At 34.4% G+C, this 22,500-nt stretch overlaps 1 long non-coding RNA gene and 1 pseudogene across 1 annotated transcript; both read right to left on the bottom strand.

Moving 5' to 3' along the window:
* The window catches only part of LOC132066120 (late blight resistance protein R1-A-like), a 100,407-nt pseudogene extending 80,544 nt beyond the window's left edge, over positions 1-19,863 (bottom strand).
* On the bottom strand, positions 15,790-16,932 carry LOC132067509 (uncharacterized). The gene is made up of 2 exons (XR_009417160.1): positions 16,401-16,932; positions 15,790-16,083 (listed from the first exon to the last, which is right to left on the bottom strand). It is a non-coding gene; the product is annotated as an uncharacterized LOC132067509 (long non-coding RNA).
* Positions 19,864-22,500: the final 2,637 nt, after the last annotated feature.

Consider the following 22,500-nt stretch of genomic DNA (forward strand, 5'->3'; position numbering starts at 1 on the left):
TAAATTCCATCTAGGTTGGTATTGCTACGTTATGTGGGCTTGTCACCATTATTGTGATGCTTTGTTATGTGGGCTCGTCGCCATTATTACGATATTGTTATGTGAGCTGTCATTGTATTGTGATTTCATGTATTTGATATAATTCTCTCTCTCTTGTTATCCCACCGGTCATATGGAAGAGGAAGGTTATTACCGAGAATTGAATATTGAATTGCAATTCCTAGTATGAATCTGAACCTATGATTGCGGTGATTATTGAGGTTGATTCCATGCGAGGCATGCATCCCATATTCTATGTGCTATGTGATGTAATTATCACCTAGTTATTATCTTTATCGCATACTAGCTCCCTCACCTTATGAAAGGGAAGGGTAATATTGATGATTGAGCCGTGGGCAATAATATGACTTGTACTTGTTTATTGCATATTGGTGATATAATTGAGAGGACGATATCATGCATGACATGCTTTCATATTACTCTTATGTTGTTATAATGGTGAGGACGAGTGATTGAGAGACTCCGAGGTTTTGCCGAGGAGATCGAGAGTGACGAGAGAGACTCGAGGTTTACACGGGAGATTGAGAGTATTGACAGAGACTCGAGTTTCACGGGAGATTGTGAGTGTTTGTTGCCCGAGGTTTCTTGCGGGAACGATGGAGTGTCCGGGACTTCGCCGAGGTCTTCTGCGGGATCGTGAGAGTGTGCTCGTGATCCGAGGTTATATTCGGAGCGAGTGGTACATGGACTTCGCGGGTCCCCATGGGTCATGACTATGAGGCATTGCCGTAGCATGTGTGTACGGGAGTGGAGTGTGAGAGGTGACTACCGCATTGCGTAACATTTGCATAGCACGACATTGCATTGCATAGCACTCCATTTGAATGGTCATTCATGTCATTGCATGGCACATTCTCGATTGATTCTTGATTTGTGAATTCTTGAGTTGTTGTTTGTGAGTATTTATTTTAAAGGTCGGATGGAATCGAGGTTTATAGAATTCTCCCTAGGCTTATAATCCGAGATATTGAGATCCCCGTGACTATCGTTAATGCAAGACTTTCTCATGTGCTAGATGTGTGATCGTGTTTGATTACTTATCTGCTTACTTGTTAGTTGCTTCTTGTTTATATGCGTGAACTAACCATTGTCGGCCTATGATACCTACGAGCCTAGTGTTGTGCTCATACTACTCTTCTTTACACTCCTTCAGAGTGTAGAGTTATTTTCGAGTGATGTTCGAGTCTCACGACCGTTTCGAGGCATTCGTCAAAGACGTTTGGGTGAGCTATTGCAACCCCGAGTCTCTCCTTAGATTCTGTTCTTCTATCCTTAAACAAGTCGTATCCGGTTGAGTCCGTTATCTATTCAAATTGTAAACTTCTTAGAAGCTCTTGTATGAGTCTAGACCAGATTTTGGAAATTTCTTATAATAAAAGTATTTATTCCGCATGTTGTATCAAATTAAGGTAGTTATACAAGGGTTCGCCCACCAGGGCGGGTTAGTGTGGGTGCCCGCATGATCCATGATTTGGGTCGTGACAGAAGAGCTCCCAAAGAGGTGGTAAAAGGCATGTTTGAATCAGAAAACAAAGAGGAAGAGAAGTGCAAAGAACGCAATAGTGGTAAGTAACAATGTTAATTATGTGATAGATTCTTAGATTCTTGTGGTTACTCTATTCATAGCAACATGATTTCCTCCTGGCGGAGCAATGTAGAATACACGATGAATCGAAGCAACGTTCGGTTTGAATTGTTAATGTTGCACTTCAAAATAATGTGATTTCCCTGGGAATTATGGGACATACTAAAAGCAGAGATCTACAAAAAAACTTAAAGAAGTTTCTCTTTCAATTTTGAATGGCTAATTTATTATTGGGCAGCCTGAGCTTAAAACTGAACCATGAGAGGACTCTTGAAATTAGTTTTCTCACTCAATGGACATGTAAGTATCTACATATGCTATGAAATGTGCATTACTTAATTTAGCCGTGCAACTAAGATGACATAATTAGGGTACTGCTAATTCTGTTGGTTTGGTAATGTATAAAGTTTAATAAATTTCTTTGATGACGTGGGATCGGGGTGCAACAAAAATGATCAGAAAGTTAGCAAATGTTTTAAAGGATGCTGTATTTGAGGTATACTACAAACTCTTTAGCAAAATAAGACCACCGACGTGTAAAATGTTATCATTAGCTCACTTATAGGACTGAAGGCATGTTTAAAGAATAGTCAGCCGTCATGATCTAATCGATGTTTCTGTACTTTTAGTGTCTTATTTAAGTATTTGTTGTAATATTTGTGTAGTTGGCCGTGGGGAGTGCTTTGGAGACCCTGTGCAGACTGATTGGTGATGGGCAAATACATATACTTGGGGTTTACACAGTGTTTCAATCGCTCCTCATTGGGATACTCTGCACGATATTAGTACTGGCAGTAAGAAATCATCAGGCCATTCTTTTCACAAACATCAAGGATTTACAGCGAGCCATTGCTGACCTTGCTTGGCTTCTCGAAATAACCATGCTTCGTAACAGTGTTCAGCCTGTAATATCAGGTGTTGCTTTTATTCTATTTTTACTATTTCTATTGTTGAAAGTGCCTTCGTCGTTTTGTATTTCTTATTGTGATCTGCTTGTGGAAAATATTGTTTTGCAGTTGTTGCTATTGGAGGTGGATGGCAAGGTTTAGTGGCTTATATCGAATTGGGATCTTACTATGTTTCTGGTATTCCTCTAGGATATACTCTTGCTTATATTGCTAACTTGGGAGTCGTGGTAAATAAATTCTCATTCTGAAAGTTGCATATATCAAAGTGTAATCTCAGTCTGCATTTGTAAGCATCTTTTATGGGAAACTACTGATGTTGAATAGGAAACACTTTGTCACTTTGTACTTTTGCATCTGATAACTTTTTTCAACCAAAAAGAATTATGAGAGAAATTTAATTTATTCCAATTTTGGATTTTATCTTGCAGGGTCTATGGGGAGGAAAGATCCACAAGCTCACAAGTTGGTAGTAAGAAAATTGGTTTATTGCAGCGATTCACGTCTTTTGGAATTTCATATCTCAAAATGATGGCTTCTCATTTCTTCTCTCCTTCATAGGTACAGCCTGCTGTCTCTATTTACTGTTCATGTCTAATAAAGGTCCTTACAGTTTATTGCTTTTCTGAGACTCTTACTGTCTAATAAAGGTCCTTACAGTTTATTGCTTTTCTGAGACTCTTACTGGTATTTTTTTTTTTCTATGCTTTAGTAGTGACAATGGTCGTAGTTGTTTTTGTTATTATATATGTATTTAATTTGCTAATTGTTATTCATGATCTGGATCTTGGGTGATCTATGGAAAGATCATTAGGCTAAATCATGTCATGTTTACTCGCAAATATTAACCGCTTATGGCTAAATCATGTCATGTTTACCTTAATTTGCATTATATTTTTCATCGTATAGAATTCATATTGTAGTACATTTTAACAACTTGGTCTTCTTGAATGCGAGAGGTAGTGCATTGCGCTACGTAATCCAAAATTCTCGATCTTTGGGTGAAGAAATCTTATATTTGTTAAACCTTTTTGCTTGAGATTTGTTTATTTTCTTATGTTTCTTTCTGTAGTTTTTATAATAAAGAAAACTACGTGGAAGAACAATATTTTCTGTGGTTATAAGGGACCTTGCTCTTCACTTCAGAATATGTGGAACTGAGAGTATCATTTTTAAGGCATCTAAGTATATTTGATGTAATTGCCATAGGTCCTATACAAGCCCAAAGACGAAATGTTACTGTAAGGCACCATGAAGCATCTCAGCGTCCTATGGACGTAAATGTAAAAAAAAGGACAGTTGTGCACCTCTTTATTTACTCGCAAAGCTTTAGACTTTCACTCCTTTTTTCTTCAAATGATGAGGCTATAATTTAGATGAAATTTTATTGAACACGGATGAAATAACATAAATACGATTGGATGACCTCTCGGATGAAGGGAATATTAGAGGTGAAAACTTCAAAATTTATGAGTTCTATTGGCATAATCTCTCTAAATTAAATGAAAGCATCGGGAGTTAAAAAGTTCCCACTGACTTTGAGTACTTTATATATGAATCCACCTTTATCTTTTTGATGCTCACAACTTCACAGGCACGGGGAGGTCAACTCAGTACTCATATGAGAAAACTGAAAAATAATAAGATGGATCATGAAGAACATAAGCGCTAATTAAAAAGTTTAATCTTTTCCTCCAATCTGTTTGTGTTTACAAAGAAGCATGTTGTGCTTGATGAAGTCTTGAAAGAGCGGCAGATTTGGTAATGGATTTGATAAGAAGTTGTCAATTTTTAATTTGTTATCATGTTTCCTTTACGTGTTGCATTGGTTTCAAGAGAGTTGTCATGATGTTCTTTTGTGTATGTATGTGTGTGTGATGACTACAGGAATCATAACCTTCTGAAAATTTTCTGGGAATATGAGATGTACAGAGGAAGGGTATCACCTCTACTACTGCCCAAGAAGCTTGGCCAATTTTTGAGTTGAACAAACTAAGAGGAGAAGGTCTTGGTTACTTAAAAATACAATTTTGATGTAATTTTTCGTTGCTAAACTTACAATCTCCTGTTTCAACTACTATTTGTCGAAGGAATTTAAAGATCAGTGTGGTGCAACTTTGGCAACTTTGCGACGGATAATTCAATATATTTATTTCTTACAAGACCTTTATATTATTTTATTCATGAAAATTAGCTAACCATCATTTGAAATAAGACTGATCCAGAAAAATGAGAATATAAAATTTCTGCAGTATGTCACACATGGTTCATATACATTCGTTTCTATTATCTCTCTCCGCTCTTTTTTGTTCAAAACAATCTGCGCATCGCACGGGTACGTATACTAGTATGTATAATAACTGGCACAACACTGGTCCATGCATGTAGCATGGGCAATGCACGTTCTCTAACTTTTCTTTAACACAAGCAGGTAATTTTAAGGGTAAAAGCCAGTTTTCTTATTTTAAATTTTTCTTAAAATTTTAAGGGTAGTAGTAAGTCCTCCCCTCAGGTTTCGCTCTATAACACTTACCTTCCCTGTGATTTACAATGTTACGCTTATCTCCCTTATTATAACTTTTTTTTAACAATTCTTTTATTTATTTATTATTAATTTCAAAAAACTACAATATGAAAATTTTGCCCTTACTAAAATACTCTTCCCATAGTTACCTAAAAGCCAAAAACTTTTAGAATTCAATAGATAAATATAACACACAAACTGAGCCTGGATTTATGAGTATCATCTCTCCCAATTTACCCTGTAAAAATCAATGATGATTTCCACCAAAAATCCACCACCAGTGATAGACTAAAATCAATTGTGTCCCTACCACGTTAATTTGTCACTTTCAAATATCAATAATCGATTTTCAAAACTCTTTAATTCAGTATTTTGAAAAATAAAAAACTCACAAAAGGGGCAACGGTTCGAGGTCTTCAATCCAAGAAACAAGCAGCACAATTTAAAATGCAACAAATACATAGGATTGAGCTCCTATTTTAGCGTGTCCACTTATCAATTTAAATTTGATTAGGTAATAGAGAGCATGCCCACTAATCAATTGCAAAATCGATCTTTAGTTTTTGATTAATGTTGATAAAAAGGATTATTTTGCTACTATTAATTTCGCTTTTGATTGCTTTGGTCAACTTTGTTTATAATTATCTTCAACTGCAAGGGTCACCTTATTATTTTCCAAGAACTTGCCTGTAAATTAACAATTGGAGAATAGGAAACAAACAGATAAAGACACGAGAAAAGGAATTGTCGATAGAGAGAGTATAAGAGAGAAGTGATGAGAAGACAAAATCGCAAATACCCACTTGAACACATTAAACTAATTTTCTATCTTTATGGACAAAGTGGACATGAAAAATTCTTTGACTTTGAATCAATGCTTATTGAATTTTGTTATTCGTAGGCAGCAACAAAGGTGTTTATTATTCTTTAATAAAATTATTAAATAAGATATTCTTCCAATTCATTAAGTAAAAAGAGTTCAAATTATTTTGTCGACAAAAGAATTTAAGGGCAAAGTTGTCATATTTCAATTTTCTAACATTAATATTAAGCATATTAAAGAATTTTCACAAAGAAATATCCACATAGGGGAGGTAAGCGTAATATTGTAAACCGTAAAATAAGTGTTACGGAGTGAAACCTGAAAATAGGTCTCTGAAATTATCCCTTACTTTTTTTTTTCCTGTCCGCTCCCTAATCTTAGGACATGCGAAATTGTGAGGTTCCCGAATCTACACAATTTGATATAAATTGTGCTTTCAATATTCTAGATTTCAAATAGTTTAGTTTCAAGCACTTACACCGATAAAATAGAAATAAAAAATTGTACACCAGAAATAGATCATACGAATTAGTGATTGACTAAAACTGTTTTACCTATAAGCAAATGACCAAAACTTATATCAAAAAAATAGAATTTACATTTTTTTCAAATTTTTAATAGAAAATAAATACAAATTACTTACATAAGATATAGTACTAACTAATTATGGTAAAAATACTTATACATTTCTACACTTAATTAAACAACGTTGAAGTTTGTTATCATATATTAACCAAAAAACTGATAACTTCCCATTACCACTCTAAATTTAGAAAACTCAAAGATGGATAAAAACCAAACGAATAAACCTATATTGAAAAAAGTTTAATAATTACTATATTATGTATTCAGACTTAAATTATTGATTTCTACTCTTGTTGTCTTTTTGTTCCCCTTATATATTACATCTACTATTTATTCTTCTACTCCTTTATTATTCATTACTCAACACTTGTTCTTCCATTATTTGCCAATATATATTTGAGAGATGAAGTATTTATTCCTTCTCTATAATGCTATTATTGTACTTTTGACAAATACGAAGATGAACTTTGAAACTATGTTCGTAGACTTGTATTATAATTTTTCATGAATTGTTACGGATGACTCAGTGAAAAACCTAATAAATAAACTAATTACAAACATCAGAACTAAAAAAATGAATAAATTCTCTAATACTCTCCCTTATATTAAGAAACTCACATATGAGTTTACATAAGTGATACAAATGATTTACTATGATATCTGACATTAAACGTGTCTCTATTTCTTCCTGGTTTTCCTTTAACCCTTTACATGATGTCTTAGATATTTAGTTTGTAATATTTCAACGTAATTTTATATTACCAGATTAAAAAAAAGAGAAAACAAATAGATGATTTGATGTCAAAACAAATAGCTTTAGATCTGACATGTGTAACGTCTTCTCCTAAGTGAGTAGAAACTGAATAATTTAAGAATTTTCAAACATGAAAGCAAAAAACATTGTATTTTATTGATTTTTCAATGTATGTATTTGCCATTTGTTATCTCTTTTGTCCTTCACATCAATGTAACATGTATACATGGAGCAATTAGTAACACAACGTAGAAAAATTCAGTGTTGTCCTATCAATTAAGATATGACTTATTAACACAGTTGAGAAACTCACCAAAGCATCTTGAATCATCTTGTGAGATAGTAGTATTATCAGAAAGTTTGAAATGATTTGAGTATGGAAGGTTTGCACTTCTTCTCCCACTTCTTGTACTTTCACTTCTTTCTCTGAGGCTATATCCAAGTTTTGTTCAGCTATACATCTATTAACCTGTCCATCTCTAAAGAAAAGAAGATACAAATATAAAGAACGAAAGCAATTCAGCAAATAACATGACACAAAAGAAGTAGAGATCCATTCTTTTCATTAGATTTATGAGTGTGTAGAGATAAAATGTACGTGCATGAGCCGTTTTAAGCAACCACGTTAAGCTCAAATTCAAAAAAGTAACCACTTTCAATCTGAAATATTTACTTGAATTCAAATTAGATTTAATTCGATGCACAACTACCAAAAAAAAAAGAAGTAAATAACCCCTCTCAACGTGAGGGGTCAACAACGTGAGGGGTCAATCTCCCAATTTTGTGGAACTGTTAAATCGTTCACTACTTATGAAGATATGTATCATTTGCCAATTTAAAATTTATTTTCTTCAACAATAGCAATATGTAATTGAAAAAAAAAAAAAAAAAAAAAAAAAGGAAACAATAGCAACATGTAGAACGTGCTCACCCCATTATTTGATTGGGGGTTTGCTTGGCTCTAATATTTTGGGGCATGTCTCTTTTTATCTCTGTCTCTTACATAAATTGTGCAAACCCGTTTAAGTTAATTTTTGTTTTTTAAAATGTGGGTTTGGTGGGGTTGTTTAGTTTAGGGAACTTTCTTTTTTTAATTATTTTTAAATTCAAAACAATAACTAATAACTAATTAACTATTTTTTGTCCTAAAACTACCACTTGTCATAATCCTACGCCACCACTTGTCACAATCTTAGGCCATACTATCCTCTTTTTAATACTAGTATTCGTACCCGCACGATGCGCTGTTAATATAAAGAAAATTAATATGATATATTATCATATTTGTTTAAGAACATTAAATCTAATTACTTCAATAAAATTGTACTTGTTATTTTGCTTCCTGCGCAATGTACTCATGAACCAAAAAATTATGAATTAAAGACGGTAAAACTTACCCGTACTCATTTTGGTGTTTACACAAACCTAATGTATCGATGACATATGAATCATACACTTTTATCACTGAATCATAATTTATTACTTCCTTCGTTTCAATTTGTTTGTCTTACTTTCCTTTTTAGTCTGTTTAAAAAAGAATGTCTTTTTCCTTTTTTGACAACTCTTTAGTTACAACTTTCCACATGCCATGTTTAAGACCATAAAATTAAAGGTCATTTTGGTACATTCTATATATATTTAGTTTAAGACCACAACATTCAAGTCTTTTTTACTTTCTTAAACTCCGTGCTAAGTTAAAACCAGATAGACAAACAAATTAAAACGAAGGGAGTCATATCTTCACCTTAATTAACTTAATACTAAATTAATACTTATGCTTTAGTATAAGCACTGAGTGCGGATGAACTTTTACCATAAAAACTAACAAAACTACACTGAACTATATAATGCTAAAAGTTCTTCAATCACTTTAAAGAGGTACTAAGCACACCCTAAGGGCAAAAATTAAAGACAAACAATTTGAGGGCAAACAATTAAAGTCCACCCCCAAATAAGGACAATCGTGCAAATTGTCCATGTATCATTTGGTTATGGCTTATCATTAAAATGAGCCCATATTTTTATCTTGATCAGGTATATAAATATTGTTGCAAAAAAAAAAAAAAAAAGTTAGTATAAAGCTCTAAACTAAGAACATGATTGTGTGAGTGTAATATGTCGTGTTGGACCGTATATTTTTGAAAGATTTTCAAAAATTAAATGGTTGCGTCCTCTCTAACACCCTAATTCTCATTCTTTAACTCAACATCTCAATAAATCACTCAATGCTTCTAAAAATGGCAATTTAATCTCTTCACATACACATTAAGGAAATTGTATCTTTGTCTAAACTGGTGTTCTCTTGTTAACAAATTCAAACATATCAGAGCTGGAATTAATCAACAAATTGAACATTACATAATTAATCAACAAATTGAACATTACATCATCAAAATATCAATAGATCCAACTGCAAATATAAATGAAGAAAATAAACATAAAAACGTGAAAGATACAGATATACATAATTAAAGTATTAATTCAATATCAAAAAAAAAATTGTAAAATCAATACGCATGATAAACGGAAACTTATAGCTTCAATCCAAATTTTGACAAGTGTCCGAGTGAGATTGTAACAAATGGCGTGTCAACCTCTGTTCAACCTTTAGTCATCCCCAAGCAGTCTGGTTTACTTCCACTTGCACAGTTGCACCTATATAGAACTGCAAACACTATTGCAACTCCAAGGTACTTTCATCTTAATTGACTTCACGAAAGACACTATTTTCTGAATATGTAAAATTCAAACCTCAATAAATCATCAATACATCTATAAAGTTAAATCTAAATCCATTCACTCATCAAGAAATGTAGAACAACCAATAATAACTACATACCGCTGGAATCGAGAAGGTGAGATTCTTTGCTTAGGAACGGTTGGTTTTCCTTTATATATATATATATATATATATATATATATATATATATATATATATTAAAGACCACGATTCATTGGTTTTCCCGTAAGATAGTATGCACAACTTTAATCAAAGTGATTTATTATTTCTTGTGAACATAGACTCTCCAGAGAAATTGAAATCTGAAATCAGAAGAAAACAAAGAAGAAGAGTTAGAGAAAGTGTTAGAACGTGTGTTGTGTAGTTTTCCTCCATTTCTATAAAAAGTGTATTCGTAAACCACCATGATTAAACTGTCCCTTTTTTCAAAAAAATTTCTTTACCATTTTATCTTAAATCACTGAACTCTTCCACCAATAATATCTGTACCAAACACCACAATTCGATCCAGAAGAAATTAGAGAAGCGATCTTGAAACTCCTCAACCAAAGTTCTCATTTTAAAGTCAAACTGCACATATTACTGCAGTAGGCATTTAATCTTAAATCTGGATAAACAAAAAAATAACTTATATTGCATTCATCTGAAATATTTACCATACCTAGTAGTGGTACAAACTTCAAATATAAAACAATCAACAGTAAGCCCAGAATCCAGTCAAGCTAAAAAAATAAAAAAAAATGCATAACGATGAAGACCAAAATTGATTAAGAATGGATTATGGATGGACCTCTAAAGTTTTCCAATTCAATAAAGATCTCCAAGTGCATTCGTGATTATGGCCGCTGCCAGGTCTCCTTTGGTTTATGATCAGAACTTAATGCACGGTTAATTAAATTTATAACCGCTTCACGGTTAATTCTAAGTCAAATTCTGAAGTTTTAAATTAAATGGGATATTCCTGGTTTGGCATTTTTTTATATTTTTATTTTTTATTGGAATTTTCTAATGCTTACACTTGTCACCCTATAAATGTTTTGCTTCTCCTATTCTATATAGATTGATATAGATATAGATATAGATTTCAAAAAATATAGATTGATATAGATATAGATATAGATTTCAAAAAGGAATTTAGACTAGTCATTGGGAAAAACAACTGCTGCAGGACTCGAATTGACTGATTCGGTCTATCTCTAAGTAATTCACTTAATCCGTCCAATTATTAGTTTACACAGATCACTTCTGAAGACGCAAACCGAAGAGACTAAAACTTTTGGGAATGTTTGGTTTCCTTCTTATGCAAAAGTAGGTACACCTTCTATTTGATATAGAATCCTGACTCAAGAAGAATGCTTCAAATAGCTGCAAGAACAAGGAGAGATCCTAGACGGAATCGTAGGAAAAGCAATAGATCATTTTTGCAGTCATCCGACAGACAGACACTATATTTACTTGAATTAAAGGCATATATACGCAAAAGAAATGTTGGGAAGTGACGTGATTGAAAAAAACCTCAGGAAGCTGTACCTGTACCATCAAAAAGTCCTAATATATCATGCTTCGATAGTTGTTGTGACTCCAGAATGCTGACCAATATCTATCCAGTTTATCTATCACCTACAGATGTCTGTTTTAAGAGTCTAGAAAGTCTGTTCATGGGTAAGATGTCCCATAGGTAAATATACAACTTTGATTCAAATGATGAAACTTCTCAACATCGTCTACTCTGGATTTGTTATTCTGATATGTTTCAACTGACACTAAAGTTGTCACCACAGTTCAGGTTTGCTTCTTTACTGTCGTATGATCTTCAGGAAATTTACATAACATATAATTAAAGTTTAAGAAGGATTTTCCAAGTTGAGGACATAAACTTGTAGAGAAATATAGCAGAAGAAAAATAAATCGGGGAGACCTTCTGCTAGCCCAAGATCGTTAACTAAGATCGGAAGATTCAACTAAAGAAGAGGAAGCTTTGGAAAGGAAGTGTTTACTTGAATTGCTTTGAAGTGGGTTGTGTTGGGTTAACTTGGCTTGATTACAAATGACTAAGGCCACTCCTATTTATACTTGTGTAGGGATGGTTCTAGAAATTATTCTAGATACATCTATAAGAAAAAATCTAGTAAACTTTATCTTCTACCACTATTCTAGAATATCTAGATTTTTCTTTAAGATAATTATCTAAGATCTTACACTAGATTATTCTAGATCTCATACTAAATATCTAGAATTTTTTGTACCTACCTCCAAAAAATCAACTTTATTTCTTCACAAAACTGGCATTTCGCAGGAAAGAAATAGGTAGAAGAAGAGCAAAGAAAGCATTGTATAATGTAGAAGCAAGATTTTAACAAACAACACTACATCTTGGTGAAATTATGAGACGCACAAACGTGGCATAACTCATAAGAAAAAGAGAAAAGAGTGAAACCGTTCACAGCACCAAACATTAACGATTGACTGGATAAATTGTTTAACTCTGAAATGTAGTTTACATTGAAAGCAACAACAGGAGGACAATTTTACTGTGTTTAATAAAGAAAAAAGCTACTTAAAAAGTTACATGGTGATCTCCCAAATTTCTCCTGCTACCAACTCTCCGTAATCTGTTAAAAGGAAACTCGATGAGTTAATAGTTCAAAACTAGTATGGACAATAATATTTAGAGCTACAAAACATAAATAAATTACTACAAAAAGTTTTTGTCTCTCCCTATCTGGATTAAGGTATTTCCCTTGAGGACTATACGTTTTACAGTTCAAGACCAATAGATAATAAAAAATGGCTTCTCTCAGATATTTTACTTTGCACTAGACATGCCTTAGTGTTCATTTAAATGAATCCGCGACTTTTGTAGGACAAAAAAAAAAAGTTGAACCAAACTAATACAAAAAAAAAAAAAAAAAAAAAAAAAAAACATAAGTAGTATTCACGCACTAATTTAGTGCGTGAAAGGACCAAACTGGAAAAACAACAGTTTGGCCTTTCACGCACAAAATTTGTGCGTGAAAGAGCAATGTTCCATAATTGCAAATAATTTTGCACTAGTTATTTTCTTCCTATTCCAAAAGTCATAAGAGAATTAGTTGTCCATATATTTATGGAAAATAATTTATAAACACTCGGTATTATACTAATCCAATTAATTATATATTCATGTGTACTTACATCTACTTAACACGAGTCCGGAACCAAAATGACTCAATAAAAAACCAAGTGAACCAAAATACCCCAACAAAAAAAAAAGTTACAAAACTATCTTTAGCGCAGTATTTTACTGCACTAAAGAATTTTTTTTTTTTTTTTTTTGCATAGCGCAGTATTTTACTGCGCTATAGCTAGCACTAAAATAAATAAAAAATTTGGTAAACTTTTTTTTTTTTTTTGCAACACTTAGTAATCGGAGCCTACTTAGTGTTTTTTTCATACTTTGACTAATGATTAGTCATGTGTCAAGACTCCGAAACTTCAATATTTTATATAGAACCTGATATTTTTTTCTGCGTACAATAATGTAGGCTCAATACATCAAGGATACATAGACATTTGGATCGTCATTTTAGGGGTTCAAAAGGTGGCCGAAGTAAGTTTTGTTTGAAAAAACTTAGTGTTTTTTCCATACTTTGACCAACGATTAGTCGTGTGTCAAGACTCCGAAACGTCAATATTTTATATAGAACCTGATATTTTTTTTAACTCGTACAATAATGTAGGCTCAATACATCAAGGATACGTAGACGTTCGGATCGTCATTTTAGGGGTTCAAAAGGTGCCCGAAGTAAGTTTTGTTTGAAAAAACTTAGTGTTTTCCATACTTTGACCAACAATTAGTCGTGTGTCAAGACTCCGAAACGTCAATATTTTATATAGAACCTGATATTTTTTTCTGCGTACAATAATGTAGGCTCAATACATCAAGGATACGTAGACGTTCGGATCGTCATTTTAGGGGTTCAAAGGTGCCGAAGTAAGTTTTGTGCGAAAAAACTTAGTGTTTTTCCATACTTTGACCAACGATTAGTCGTGTGTCTACTTAACACGACTAATCGTTGGTCAAAGTATGGAAAAAACACTAAATTTTTTCAAACAAAACTTACTTCGACCTTGAACCCCTAAAATGACGATCCGAACGTCTACGTATCCTTGATGTATTGAGCCTACATTATTGTACGCAAAAAAATATCGTTTCTATATAAAATATTGACGTTTCGGAGTCTTGACACACGACTAATCGTTGGTCAAAGTATGGAAAAAACACTAAGTTTTTTCAAACAAAACTTACTTCGGGCACCTTTTGAACCCCTAAAATGACGATCCGAACGTCTACGTATCCTTGATGTATTGAGCCTACATTATTGTACGCAGAAAAAAATATCAGGTTCTATATAAAATATTGAAGTTTCGGAGTCTTGACACACGGCTAATCATTAGTCAAAGTATGGAAAAAACACTAAGTAGGCTCTGATTACTAAGTGTTGCAAAAAAAAAAAAAAAAAAAGTTTACCAAATTTTTTTTTATTTTAGTGCTAGCTATAGTGCGAAGAAAATATGCAAAAAAAAAAAAAAATTCTTTAGTGCAGTAAAATACTGCGCTAAAGATAGTTTTGTAACTTTTTTTTTTGTTGGAGTATTTTGGTTCACTTGGTTGATAAGGAATAGGCTTTTACAAGTTTATAACTTTCGTGGCTAAAAACTTCATCTTTTTGGCACTCTATTTAAATAAGATAATAAAAATAAAAAGGAACATTGGAAAATAGCCAGTCAGCAAGAGATCCAAGCGTTGGAGGATAATGGAACATGGACACTAGAAACTTTGCCACCGGATAAGAAAGCACTCGGATGTAGATGGGTGTACAAAATCAAGTACAACTCTGACGGCACAATCGAGCGATATAAAGCTCGTTTGGTCATCTTTGGAAATAAACAGAAGGAAGGAATTGACTACAACGAAACTTTTGCTCTGGTTGCTAAGGTAGTAACCGTTCGGACCTTCCTGGCAGTTGCGGCTGCGCGAAATTGGGAGTTGCATTAGATGGATGTGCATAATGCCTTCTTGTACGGTGACCTTATGGAGGAGGTTTATTTGAAATTGCCACCGGGATTCCACATTCCTAATCCGGGGCAAGTATGTCGACTCCGGAAATCTTTGTATGTTTTGAAGTAAGCTCCAAGGTGTTGGTTTGCGAAATTGTCAAGTGCTTTGATGAAATATGAGTTCAAACAGTCGTACTCGGATTATTCTCTATTCACTATGCAGCGGGGACGTATGCAGCTTAACGTCTTAGCTACTCATAAGATATTAATTAGGAGGAGTTGAAGAAATTTTCTCGCTAAATGTGAATTCTAAATTTCTGTTTCCAATTTTGTGATTTTTTATAATAAAATGTACATACATAAAAACTGCAAGGCCCATTTTTTAAGCGCTTCAGTCCCCATTTTGCCTAGCGCCTTTTCTTCCAGCAAGCCAGCACTGCGAGCTGAAGTGTTACAACGCCTTTTCCTCCTCTAAGACTAGAACACTTGCCTTCTTTCCCATTGAAACAAGATTACATCTGAACAGATATACTTTATATTCTCACATTTTTGTAAAAGGTATCATGACCGACCTTTAAGAACTCGAAGCATATAAGCAAAGAGTAAGTAATTGTTATGGACCTTGGGCCTAATTCAACTCAAATTGCCTAAGCCTTATTAAAGAGACCACTCATCCTTTAATATCCTGATGTGGGACTCTTCACGGTAATCGGCTACTTCCAGTCACCTCAGGAATCAAAAAAAATGTGATGAATTTTACCAAACATTAAGGATTGAATGAATAACTTGTTCTGTCGTTAAACTCTGAAATGTAGCTTGCAATGACACAACAACTGACAGTCATCTTTACAGAATTTGAAGAAAAAAGTAACAAAACTATGACAGAATGATCTTCCCTATTGCTTCAGCTACAAACTCTTCGTACTTTGTTTAAAAGAAAGAAAAAAGGGAAGCAATGAGTAAATCACTCAGTAACCAGTAGTCACAGAAATTTCAGTTGAAAATAGATTAAACCTTAGGTCCCAGCTGTCCAGTAACCAGCTCCTCCACTTTGCTTCAAAAATTATCTGTAAAACCAACAATTTGCGGATGAGTACTTACAACCAAGTAATATACGAATCAGGAGGAAATTCCGTAGGCTTTGATGAGTTTATCCATCTTCCATAGTTCATTGCTAAAATGTTCATCTTTCTTTTCCTAATTGATGGTACACTTCTTTTTCAAGAAGCTTTATATATCTTTAATAAAATAACATACTAAATGTAAATAATACAACTTTAAACAAAAGGAATAGTTAGTAAAATCCAAGTTCTTATAGTAAGAGAAATGCATTTGACAGAGTTTAAAAATGAAAATGAATCAGATGTATTTCTCAGCAGTATACCTGTATTTATTTTCCACGATTTCGAGCTGGAAATCAGCATTTTGATGATTTTGAACTTGCTTTTCTCTGGTGTCCCTGGCTGACTGTACAACAGATTCGTTGCAAGACACCACCTGAATGTACTTAAGAGAAGAGATGTCTCCGAAAGAAGAAGGGATTTCATTAAGTTCTCCGCATGAATACAACACCAAGCGTTCAAGGCTAGGAAATGCATCATCCGAGACAGTCCATTCTTTAAGATCCCAACAACTCTTTAATTCCAAGACTTTGAGTTAAGGGAACCTATCATTGCTCAGTTCCCATTTTCCATCATCAAATTCAACGGATATCAGTTCTAGCACCCAAAGGTTTTGAAGCTGAGCAAGGTTTGATAAGTGTTGAAGACCCAGCCCAAATGACAGTAGTGTCAGTTTTTTTAGATTTGATATGGAGATGCATACAGGAATATGAAGCCCGTCACCTACGTGTAGACGAGAAATGTCTAGTGTCACGAGCTGTGTTGGAAAATCCAATGAAGGAAACTGACAGTCGCTGCGAATAGAGGCGGATTTAAGATTTAAACTCTAGGGGTTCAATCTTTTAATCTTTTAGCATTGAGCCATTATATGTCTAAAGTTATGAGTTCATATCTACTATTTATTGTAATTTTAGTAAATTTTTACGCATAAATTTGTACCCTGCATTGAAAGTTTGGGGTTCAATTGAACCCCTAATTAATGTGCTCCATCCGCCTCTGGCTACGAACACCAGTGAAATGAAATTTCAGTTCCAGAAGATTAGGTATTTTCCTCAACATCAATTCCGCATCCTCAATACAAGAAAAACATGGAGCGGAAAGAGTTCTCAAATTATGAAGTTTTGAGGAGTCCTCATGTAATTTTTTTACATTTTTTCTAGGGAAGCGATAGTAGGGAATATGAAGATGTCTGGATTGAACCATCTTGCAAACTGTAATGGGTACTGACATATATGAGCTTCCTCTTTTCAATATGAAAGTTTCAAGGTTCCAGAGGTTGGATATGGATGAAGGAATTGTTCAAGGTTCCAGAGGTTGGATATGGATGAAGGAATTGAACTCGCATAAGTACTTCCAGAGAAATACCTCAAGTGGACTAGATCCATTAGGAAAGAATCAATATAAACGTATTGCTCCAAATGCAACACTTTTAGAAACTTGAAATTCTGGAAAGGGCCAGTAAGTGAGGGTTCAATAAATGACATATCATGCCATAGAAGTACAGAGCTAACAAATGAGTAAGACGAGCTCCATTCTACAAAAGTATCCACTTCACAAAAGGCCAAGCGAGGTTGACCATGCTGCTTGCTAGAGTAAATACTGGAAGAAGGACTGGCATTCTGATCACTGTGAGTATATACGTTAGTAAATCATAAGATTAATTTTCAAATATGACTGGAAATACTTAATTGATTGAAAAAAAGAAACTGAAGTACTGCTAATTTGTATATTACCATTTTATCCATCGCATAAAATTCTCCTCCATTGCTCTTCTCTTGCAGAACTCGAGCAATACATCGTGAAGGCAACATTCTTCGACCTTACCATCTAAATAGGACCTCTTGGAAACCATCACTAGATTTCTTGCAATAAGATTCTCCAAGTAATCTTCTGCTATGTCCTCCAAACTCTTGCCTTCACAACTTTTTATAAATGCCTCTGCTATCCATAACCTTGTTAATCTTGAAGCATCAATCACTCTATCCTCTAAAAATGCTCCAAAATAAAGGAAGCAAGCCTTAAGATGATAGGGTAAATCCTGATAACTTTGTTCGACAATGGCCTCTGAATCTCTGCATCCTTTTATTAGTTCGTCTCTTAGTTCTTCCCTCATGCCCTCAAAGCCTACAGTTTCTTCATTCATCCTTGGGGTTTTAGGCAATTCATGTGATGACATTTGAGCAGTGGCAGTATCAATGGTATCATGTGGTACTGGGTTTAACATTTTCCTTTCCTGAATTTCTACCTCTACCTGATAAGAGTAATCTCCTCGATGATATCCGAGAGCCAACGGTCAAGACACCACTGACGAACTTCTTTCCTAATGCAAGCATCAATTACATATTACACCTCATGTGCTTTGCCAATCAGTTCTGTAGCCCACTGTTGAAGTCCCTCGTGCTTGTTATGTCGCTCTTCCGCAACATCCTCGAGAAAAGGTTGTGCCTTCTCAAGTTCCTTCTGAATGATTTGAAGCTGGTTCATGACAGAAGTGAGCGAGTCTGAATAGCGGCCTTGAACCTCCTTCAGGTTGTTCAAAAGAAAATCAACATAGCCTATCCCATGAATCCTTGACAAATTAGATTGAAACACCTTTCGCATGATGAGGCAGATTATTTCCTTGACAGGCTGAATGCTGCTCGGAAGATCAAGACCAAGTGCTCGGTTGACATCCTCCAATGTCGTGTCTTCCTTCTCCCCCTTGATATCATATAATGAGTAAACTAGAAGCCCGGCATTAACAACAACAGTGTCCATATCTTGACAAGGAAAATCTAGATCCAGTACTGGCAAATGGATGAGATTGTCTCTTAATAAGTTTCGCATCTCCTGAAGGATCGCCACTTGAGCGTTCAAAGCAACAATCTGGCATGGATTACTAACAGTTGTTAGCTCCAGCATATTCTGTGCGAGAGTCTCCACACTGCCATTGCCAGCACCACACTCATGATTTTGAATATTGGGAAGCCCTCCTGATTGTACTTTCAACTTCAAAGCTAGCAGAACATCAATATAGATTTTGGGGATGCTTGGCAGGATTGTCTTATTCTTCATCTGCAGGAGATCAGCAAGCAAAACATTCATTTCACTTGGATCCAAGCTTTGACTTTGGTTTCCATGGATTGGCAAATACAACCATGCAACCATTGCTGCGTGACTGACCACAATTAAAACGTGACTGAAAAAAGTATTTCGGGTTTGAGGCTCAATGCATTTTTTTGAAAGGAAGCGGACAAAAAATCTCAGTAACTTCAACTCCTTTAAAACCTCTTCTATTTGGTCCTTGGGTTCGGGAACAAAAAGCAATGATTGTGGATCATTGCTCCGCAGTAGAATATTGAGATTCTCTTGTACAACATCAATAAATTTCATCACCAAATCTGGGGTAGGAACATCGATATCATCATCCACCTTGCTGGCTGATGAAAGTGGTGATATTTTGGGAAAGGGGTATTTTCCTCTGAATTCCAGCTTAGTCTTCCAAATTGTTCTTTGACCTAAGCAATATTCGTCCATTCCTGTATCTTCATCTGCACCTCCACCAGTCTTCCAAAATTCGTGCATTTTCTGAATGAATTCTAGGATTCCGCAATCACCTGCGAAGGCGATGGTTTGCAGATCGAGAAAAAAATACAGGTATGTTAACTCCCACAGATAGAAATCGAGATCTTGCCTTTCACTGGAATAACCATAGTCTTCAGGGACAATTTTATAGTGTGTCTTCATCTGAAGGAAGTCAGATATCAGGTCAGTCACAGTTTCTTTGTCTAAAGCCATCACTCAGAAGTTGTGACAGAAGAATATTTAAACTGTTGTATATGAACTTCAACTGCAATTATGGGAAACAAGAAGAGCAAGGATACAAGTAAATTGAAAAAGCAGGTTAGGAAATCCTTTGCAATGGTTGATGTGCTTATGCAGGGAGATGGATTGGAGAAGAAAGAAATGTTTATAATAATAAGAATTTAATATTAAGAAAATAAAAGAGCAAGAAAGGGTCTGAATGATTTTCAGACTTGCTTTTAGATCTGACCGAATGCCTTAATTTACTATTCCAGGAATACTTTTGTTGCATCGTCAACTTAGTGTAAGTTGGTCCACATTATTTGTTCCCTGTGACACGATCGAGATTCCTTTCCTTTCTATTGTATTCATATTAAATACACAACCGTTATTAATTGATCAATCACATACATTAATTAATTAATAGGCACAACTTAGTCCAATATTTGTTGGCCAATTAAGCAATTGCCGGCCTTCTCATTTGTCAACGGTTCCTGTAGAACAATATTCAAATTTTGCATCTTATGGTGATCTGTTGATGCGCTCAGTAATGACCTTCGACACTACATGATTCCACAAAGTTTTAGAATTCAAAATTGCTAGACAGTGAGATAAGTATTACAGTACTAGTATTATAAGCTCTAGAAATAGTCAACTTATATATAATGGCACAAAATATTACCAGTTCACCATCTAGAATATTTCTTTTTATATTATCATTATAGGGGAAGAATAAAAACATTTACAATATTGAAGTCCTTCAGTTCTTGGAAAAAATTTCAGAACTTTTATACGGCGAAATTTTTTGGCGTGGAATTTGCAGGGTGGCAAAGCGCTGACGTATCGAATATTTGTTGACTAATTAAGCAATTGCTGGCCTTCTCCTTTGTCAACGGTTCCTGTAGAGCAATATTCAGAATTTGTATTGAACATTTTTGGTTGAATAGAAGTAACTGATTACCAAAAAAAATATTCAGAATTTGTAGCTTATGGTGATCTGTTGATGACCTCACAACATTACATAAGCCACAAAGTTTTAGAATTCAAAATTGCTAGACAGTGAGATAAGAATTACTATACTCAGCTCTAGAAATAGTCAACCATATATAATGAAAAAAATGGCCAAAATCACCTCTCAACTATTAAAAATAGAACAATTATACCCTCCGTTTTATTTTGGTCTCAAGACCCCCCTTACCGTTAGTCCATTGGGTCGCAATTGCCCTTCTCACTAACAGACGTCCAGCTTGGACAGAAAGCAGCTTAAAAAATAAAATCTATTTGCTGAGAAGGATGCTTATTTCAACAGATTTCTCATATTTCGTTTTATTTCATGGCTGCAATTCATTGTTAAATGATTTCACCATGTGGGCTCTTGTTGTTTGCCAGACAATTCCAAATAAATTTGCAAAATGAAAGAGATTGACCTATTTCAACAACTTGTTTTATACAGTAAGAAAATAATGAAGGTCAAAAACGCACCTTAAGTATCACCTTTTTTTGAGTTTCCTACATAAACTATCAGGTTTGAGATTTTTCTACCTAAACTATCACCGATTAGTTTGCAAAACACACCTCAACTATCAGTTCTTCACTTTTCCTACCTAAACTATCAACAACTAGTTTGCAAAACACACCTTATTAAAAGTGAACAACTGATAGTTGAGGTGTGTTTTGCGAATAAATTGGTGATAGTTTAGGTAGGAAATTCTCACACCTGATAGTTTAGGTAGGAAATTCAGAAAAAGGTGATACTTGAGGTCTGTTTTTGACCATTATCGATCATCTAACATGTGAAGCGCACTCAAAACACCAGATTTCTTCTATCTAAGCTAGAAAGCAAAAACACTGTACCAGAAATAGTCTTCTAATAATACTTTTGCGTAAAGCTCATCTTTTTTAATGTTGAGTTTATCTCCCATGGAAGAATCATGTTGCTTGCTGCGTAACCTACAGCAATTGCAATGAAAAGGATGAGTATATGTATCCACAAGCGCAAACCTGCAAATGTAAGCAATATGATTAATGACAAAAATTACCACATCAAAAGTCAATTATGCCTGCACAGAGTATGATTATGACGCCTGCACTAGACATTGAGATTTTCCTGTACAGCATCAATAAACTCCGTCACTAACTCGGAGGTTGGAATATCAAAGAGGTGGACAGTGAAGATTAGAAGAGATCAACGCTTAGGATTTACTCCAGCTCAACTAAATACTCCAACAGATTAGGAGCTAGGACATTTAGACATTTTATGGATATTTTCTCACCTCCAATTCTCTCTGTTGATCTCTCCTTCTCTTCTCTTCTTCCCTTCCTAATTTTCTATTCATTTGTTACAGGGAATCCATCATTGAAGCTTAAGGCTAACTATGGAGTTTATAGTGTAGCTATTCCATTCATACAGTGATATTGTAGTTGTATCGACTTCTTTGAGTAATAAAATTCTCTTTTCTGCCCAATTCTCTTCTTAATTTCTTGAGTACATTACAAATGGTATCAGAGCCTAATCTTGGCACCTTTGGGAGTTTTATAGCCATGGCGGAAATGTAATATGAGGATTTTGCAATGAACTTT

Source organism: Lycium ferocissimum, chromosome 8 (assembly GCF_029784015.1).
Source record: "Lycium ferocissimum isolate CSIRO_LF1 chromosome 8, AGI_CSIRO_Lferr_CH_V1, whole genome shotgun sequence".
Taxonomy (NCBI): domain Eukaryota; kingdom Viridiplantae; phylum Streptophyta; class Magnoliopsida; order Solanales; family Solanaceae; genus Lycium; species Lycium ferocissimum.